Source organism: Convolutriloba macropyga, chromosome 15 (genome assembly GCF_964194025.1).
Source record: "Convolutriloba macropyga chromosome 15, txConMacr16.3, whole genome shotgun sequence".
Taxonomy (NCBI): domain Eukaryota; kingdom Metazoa; phylum Xenacoelomorpha; order Acoela; family Convolutidae; genus Convolutriloba; species Convolutriloba macropyga.
The window spans coordinates 46,225,603-46,233,489 of NC_134482.1; the positions used below are offsets into that span (position 1 = coordinate 46,225,603).

The 7,887-nt window shown below is 35.7% G+C and overlaps 1 protein-coding gene across 2 annotated transcripts in view; it reads left to right on the top strand.

Moving 5' to 3' along the window:
* LOC142354506 (chromobox protein homolog 3-like) overlaps positions 1-7,887 on the top strand; it is a 572,284-nt gene that overhangs the window by 507,330 nt on the left and 57,067 nt on the right. The window lies entirely within an intron of this gene.

Below are 7,887 nucleotides of genomic sequence, written 5' to 3' on the forward strand. Positions count from 1 at the left end.
GGCCAAAACTGATTGCACTGTTTGATAAATACAAAACAGGATTGTTAAAGTCCACACAAAAGGAGCGACACTGAGCTGTCCCTCAGCTCCCACCCCACACGCCAAAGGTACAGACTTGCTCCAAATTCTTTCTGTCCCCACAACCACATAAGTACCATTGGGGCAACAGTGTATTTGAGTCATACGCCAAACAACCACCTCGCACGAAAGTACGAAGGGGGCCAACAAGACGAACAAAAACAATTTTCTCAACATGACAAACAACTGAAATAGAGACAACTTACCATTTGAACACATACTTTTGTTTTACCTGACTACTCTACTTGTGAAAACAAGGAGTAAGAACTTAAATCTGAAACACAACAAAACATCATTAGTTAATTTTTAAATTCTTAAAGCTTAATTTGTGTTTAGATGAGGCTTGCTATTTCCCTAACCCTTTTATCCCTAACCCAAATTTATTGCTCAAACGACTATGATATTGATTATGACGATGTTTTGAAAAAAGGAATTTTGTTTACGGAAGAATCAAAAATCATTATTGCCGAAAAATTCATTCCAGTCCAATTTCTTGTTCCTTTTCCATCGTATAACTTCACGTTGAAGACTGAAATCAAAGACATGCTTGCCAAGCTAAATGATATGTGGAAACTGCCATCTGCCCATTGCCCTCTCGATTTCTCATCACCTTTTCATACAAATGAATCATATTTTAACGTTGATTGGATGTTCAACAAAATCCACCATGAAGTCAATCAGTCGAAAGCTGATATCAAATTGCTCCGAAACGAAACATCAACATTTCTTGGTGAAAAATCTAAAGTGATGAAATCGACAACAAACGAAGAGAAACATTCACGAAATGCTAGAGGAGCACACATTGGAGCGTTGGCAGCAGCAGGTCTAGGTCTATTTGGTTCAGGCCTTATTGCAGGAGGATCTGCAGATTGTGGATTGACCGGAATCTTCGGCACTTGTCAAGACCAATCCGAAACAAATGCAGCTAATATTGAACATTTAGGAACAATAACTTCAGTCTTGACTAGTTATGTGAGCCAATTGAGAACAAACACCGACGAGAAGTTCTTCCTTGTTAGTAACAAACTGAAAGCAATTGAAGAAGCACAAGCTCAAATGACTGAAACACAGAATAAGAATTGGCAGGTTATTCAAGAACAATTTAACGTAATCGAAACTAATTTCAATATTCTTCGCGATTGTAATCAAATGCTGTTTTCCAACCAACAGCTAAATTTCAATTTCGATACGATGGCGAGTCTTCTCTCTTTATTATATGCCGACGTCAAAAGTTATCGGGCTTCCGTCTACACCTATCGAGTCAACGTTTTGAATGCAATTCCAATTCTGATGCAAAAGTTATTGCCAATCTCGTTAGTTCCAAAAGAATCCTTACAAGCCATTTTAAAATCTGTTGGAGAGGACTTGACTTTATCCGGCAGCAGATTATCTTTGGCTATACCTTATAACACTGACTTGCTTTCATATTATGAAGCAAAACTTCTCCGTGATGTCGTAACAGTCGAAAAAGGGTTGATATTGACCCTTGCGATTCCGTTGGCGTCACGGACTACTGCATACTCTACATATAGAGCTAAGGTGGTTCCCATGCCACAGTCTGAACCTCGTATGGCGATTAGATGGGTAATTGAGAACCCATATCTTGCCGTCTCCGAGGATCAGGATGAAACCGTTACCTTATCCCAGCAACAATTCGATCGTTGCATAGGTTCTTCGAAGTACAAGATTTATCATGAGCAATTTCCGTCTCAGTCAAATCAACCTTCGTGCCTTGCAACCTTGTTCTTGGGATCCATACTCAAGGCAGCCGAGACATGCGACACGGAAGTGTTCTATCTTCCAACGAATGTCCAAGCGGAAAACTTGGGTTATGGAATTTGGCTTCTTACTTCAGCCACAGATGCGTTTAGCATACGCACATATAGCCTGGAAAAGAGCCTGTCTGGCCTCGGATCTACTACTGACGGATGCAAAATCTGTCTTCTTACAGTAGATTGCGGTTATCAGGTAAAAGTTGGTGATAATATAAAATTGCGATCAGATTTGGAAGTTTGCGACAAAATAGATCCCAAAACTGTAGACGTGAAACTACCCGATCCCCTGGAACATTTAATGAACGTCGTGCCTGATTTGGATAGCTTACCTTATTTCGAGTCACGTACTATAGCCGGAGTCGACTTATTAAAGAAAGTCCGTGCAAAACTTCTGTACAGCCCGAAAGTTGAATCGACTGACGATCTAGTCAAGATAGCGATGCCTTTGACTATGGAAATGAGCAGCCTCAACCCATCATTCAAAACTACCTTGAAGGAATATGTCCCTTTAAAAATGTCTCTAACCTTATCAGTTGTAGTCTTTGTCATCAATCTTTTCCTTCATCTCCTGTTCATGTGGGCATATCACAAATTCAAGTTAATACGGAGTGTTCTTTCACCGTTCATAACGCGACCACACGGAAATTTGAAACCATGTTTCATTATGGATGTCAAGTGGGAAGATAAAAATGAAGTCAAACTTTGCATGGAACGTTATAATGAACTTAAACGGGATTATGACATTTTTGTTCGAGCTGAAGACAAATTGATATCATTTGAGTCAGCGCTTACTGCTGTCCCTTCGTCAAGAAGGTCATCCATTCAATCCCGACATCATCCTTCTGAGCGAAATTTGTCATCATCTGATCAAGCCGCGCAAGACGAAACCAATGTCTAAGAAAGTGTGCAGTTTAATTGTAAAGTATAGATGTAACTCGTCAAAAATATCAACAACTGCACGACCAATTAACGATCATCCACAGTACACCTGCTTGTCCTATCCCACATTTTAAACGACAGCAGATTGGAACAATCAGCGATCTACGTTGAGCAAATTCCACACGACTACACGAATTTAGTTTTATCCTTTTCTGACAACAAAAAGCATCTTTTATATCTATTGCTCAGCCTCATCCGTATCCCTGATGCGCATATACCTTTTATTTCTTATGCATGTAAACTGGACTGGAACGAAAGGTGGCAACTTTTCTATCTTTTTCTACAACTACAATTGCTCCCTACTATCCTAACAGTACGATATTTCTCAACGTCATTGAATGATGGAGTACCAAATTTTTTGGAGTCCGGAAGTTCTTAAAAGGACGGGAGTGTGACGTTGTCAAAAATTTCGTTAATATGAATACTTATCGAGCATGATATTTAAACAGAATATTCTTTATTTACATAGAAGCAAGCCTCACCAAATTGTTTGTTTTAAATTCATAAAAGTGAAAGAGATTGTAAAGTTAAGTTACTTGCTAATTTCAACACTATTGAGAATTAATTAAAACGATTAAGTGAAAATCTTTACTTACTCAACATTTAGAGATACTGTACTGAAATATAGAATCCATTGCATCCAAAGTACAGCCATCCACCAACATCAGCCTAAACTTGATAGTAATTAATTTTCTACGCATGCAATTATCTATAATACACATTAATAGCAATACCAACCTCGTGCAAAAACAGTTCTATCGTGGTATTGGATAATAACTTTGATTTGACTGAAAAGAAATGAAAAACAAGGCAGATAAAAACGGAGAAAAGAAGGAATAGAAGGCAGAAAATGAAAAAAGGAGATGAATTAGAATAACTAATACTGATTAACAAACAAATGGAGAGCAATTTAATACTTTTGGTTTAATTTTGATTTGTCAAATTCACTCTTTCCAAAAAACAATTTAAAGAAAATGGTTTAATCTTTTACAAGATGGGCAACAAACCCCCGTTGATTGCTCAGGTTAAACTCTGGTAACCAGACCACTACGCGTTTCAGGATTAAGTTGATACAGAAATAATAAAATGGTTTAACGAGATTTAATTTGCTCATCAACAGAGTTAAAATTAACAGTAAAACATTGATTTGATGGATCGATCTTGGTTAATCAATTATGTTACATTTATACAACATTGTGAATAGGGTAATGGCAAATGTTAGCAATAACTTTTGTAAAGCACCATGTCTTCAGAATCGAAGTTTGGTTCAATTATGAGTTTTACCGACGTTTAAAGCTGAAATCATGGCGAAAAAGTAGACGACACCTCAAGGCCAAACACTTCTTTGCAGTTTCGTAAATTTAATTGAATCGATATCACTGGATAATGGAGGCGGATGTAATCGATATTCTTCGTTCAAAATTTAATCTGTGAGGAGCGATTTGAATTTACAGTTGCAGCGTAGGAGAATTCAGGTAGAAGAGTTTCTTTAATGGATTAACCTAACTACTGAGGCAGACCCGATATCGGCTCTTATTACAGCCCTAAGTGTTCTGTAGGTAGAGCTATTGATTTGTGCGTGCGAAGTAAACTTGCTGAATTCTAAGTGACTAACCGGCTCTGGAAAACACTAAATTTGTACTTCAAATATTAGAATACTAAATTGAAGTAATAAAAAAAAGTTACCGGAGTCAAATGTATAAACATGGTATAAATATTCTAGAGACTCAAATATAAAAGCATTAAGGGAACTGATCTGGAATGGTTTTTCTATTGATGGAGGTTGCACTTATTGAGAGCAAAGCAATCACGGCAAGGAATGATATCAAGCTGTCTTGAAGTTACCATTAATCACGTACTTGTCTGCGGTTGTTGGCACAGTGTATAAATAGGCAAATAAGATCATTAGCATTGTCAGGCTGTTATATCCAGTGAACTGTGATTATTTTTCTTCTTTCGGAATTTGGATTACAGGAGAGCGAAAACAAGCGTACATGTCATTATCTATATGCATGTGTGTGCTACTCTTATTTGGCGCTCTGTCTAGTGACTGCTAAATGGACAAAATTTATCCAAAATGGCAAAAGTTTTTGCGACAGAGGAAGGGTTTGTCTCCTTATACGCCATCCCGCACGAAATTACTGACTCAACCTTTTTTGGAATGATTACGTTAATTGGGGGGGATTCGTCGCGTCATGGGAGATAGGAGACTCAGAATCAGTTTTAGTTTCGCCGCCAAACAAATTGCTGCTCTAAGCAAATGAAATGTTTCCATTTCTTTGCTAATAATAGCTAGTTCAGTTTTATAGATTGGAGTGGTCGTTTCAGTCAATAGTCAACATTTTTAAGTCTACATTCAGTTACAGCTGTCAGCTGCTGAATGCTTAATCTGCGTAATGGTGAATGGCGGAAACCTTTGGGTATTCCGGCAAGTTGTGAGAGCAATTTACGGTTACACCAAAGTTGATCGAAGTGTCCACCAACTTTTGTGCTAAAAGTGAAGTTATATATTCTGCGTAACTTGCTTCACATATTCTATCATGGTCTTTAATCAATGGTGCTTATATTCTTAGAGTTTTCATAGATAGCTCAAAATTTAGCGTGATTAAAACAACGTTTTTTTTACTGCGGATACTTTTTCGGGACTAGAATTAGACTATCGTAGTTAGATATGATCAGTGAACGTGTTTTGTGGTACTAAAAATTTGCTTGGGAGAAAGCAGGTTTTTTTAATTGACAGTAATATTGATCCTTTAAGGTATCATCATGTGATATTATAGCGAAAAGCCTCTTTTGTTCCGACGTTAATCAGTTCGTTAAGAACTGCAAAAAGTATGAACAACGGATTTTTCTCTCAGATCAGACCTGTTTTAAAATAAGTTTAACTAAATTTACTAAAAGAAAAATTAAACGATCAATGAAACAGGAGAAAATGAGTCGAACACAGATTCTTTTCAAACTGTATGTATTTTGAAAAACTGTAATTACGCTAAATTTTTGCCAAAAATTTAAAGGCTTAAGAGCCAGATTTAACTGTTTGAAAGCAAGAGAAAATGCAATTAAGCTGAAAAAATGTTTTTCTGAAATTATCATACTTGTAGAAAGCTGCTTTTTTCAAATTGTGACCTATGCTGTGTTCGGTTTGTTCAGGATAAAATTGTAAAAACTGCTTTCTGAATAAAACTCTATTATTTTATTGAAATTGTTTGAAGAATTGATGATCTATTTTAACAGAAGAAAGTTTTGCGAATAATAGCAGTTTTAGTGCCCTTTTTGCGTTTTAAGTTTTTCATAGAAAAAACGAGAATCAATTGATCAAAGTAAAAGTATAATTGTTTATTGAAAAAGAAAGCACTCTTTGTAAATGACAGGTAAGTTGGCTCATACCACTGCACAATAATGTTCCAATCCTCAACCTTATTTGAGGGATAAGAACTTGTATGCTACCCTGGCTTTTTTGAAGTCAGTTTTGGGCAATCGATATCTTTGCCTAAGATACGAAACTGGTCTTCATTGAAGAGCTCTTGAAAAGCCGATTTGATTGCTGGGGTAATTTAAAAATTTATTGTTTCTTAAAAAATGCGCCTAGAAGTTTTCAAAAACTTTTACTTTTTTTTCGATCTTTTTACGTATTGTCTGAGCTACGCTTAAATATTAAATATACTTCAGATTTATTAAAAGAACTGGATATCTTGGAATTACTAAATGTAAGATCCTTCGGAAAAAAAGTTACCTCAAAGGTCAAATGCTGATTAGCGTGGCTCATTGATCTTGCAAAAAAGAGCATTCAGTTTAGACCTTTTAAACTTTTAACAGAAAGTTCAAAGTTTTCCTTTTTGATTCCATAAAGTTTCTCAATATAGTTTAGGAACGAAATTATAAATTTGCTTTATTGTTGCTTAAGGGAACGTGTATTGAAGCATTTTTTAAAGGCGTTTGTTAGTTCATTAATAAACTTTTTTTAATCTGTAAACTTTATTAATGAGTGTCGCTACTTTTAAGACAAGGATACGTACAATCTGAATGCTATTTTTGATGTTCTCCGATTTTTTTGGCTCCCGAAGGTCAATTGGTCATTTCAGACATTTTTAATCTTTTCAATTTGAGTTTTATTGGGGCTGTTTTTGGTGCTTTTTCCCCTAACTTATGTCACTCATCCTCTATTATTTTCTTTTTCGTTATTTTTTTTGATTGTTTGGAAAAAACGAGCATCAGATTGAAAAAGCAACTCTTGGATTTATGCTCATTATGCTCCAATATTTGATAAAAGGTGAAACCGTAAAGTCGGCTTTTTTAGACTTTTTTGGCCTGTAGCTTTTATTTTCATTTTTCTGAAAAAATTTCATATCGTGGGATATTTATGTAAACTATCTTGGCGGATATTTATACAATTTTTTTTGCAATATTCGTGAATGCTAGTACCTAATTATACGAGAGGCTTTAAGGGATTTTGCTTCTATACATATAAGCGCTCCCTAGAATTTTGTTATGTATTCTTTTGACTACAATTTCTCTCAGCTAATTTTGGCCGAAAAACATCTTGTGTAGAGTAGTGGAAGTTTGTTTTATTTTGAGTTAATTGTTGGAGACTTATTTTTGTGTAGAGATTTAGAAACTAAAAAATGGAGGCTTTAATTTCTCTCTTAGTTATAGCCTCGACGGGGTAGCTAAAGCTATTATGGGCCGTCTCTTTGTTTTTATTACAGTTCAAAGATTTGAATTGCCTTTAGGCGCTCTTTTTTTAATAATCTGTTCACACATTTTCGTGATTTTGGAATTCAAATTGAAGTTAGTATTTTGGTCTCGTTAAACAAGAATTGGAAAAAGCGAGTTATTTTGCGGCGAGAATTTTTTTTGCTCTAATTTTGAAGTAGAGTGAGAAAATGTGTTTGAGAAAAAATTCGCTTTCTCGATTGCGGTTTTTTCTTCACATGCGGCAATTTGACTTCGATTTTGTTTTTCAGTTTTCTACTGGCGTTTTTTCTAAATGGTTTTCCCATTCCATTCATAGACCATTCTTAGTCTCGGTTTTTGTTTGGTCAATGATTATTCTGGGAATTGTTTTAGGACTCGTCCTGCTATGTTTTTTTTCGTC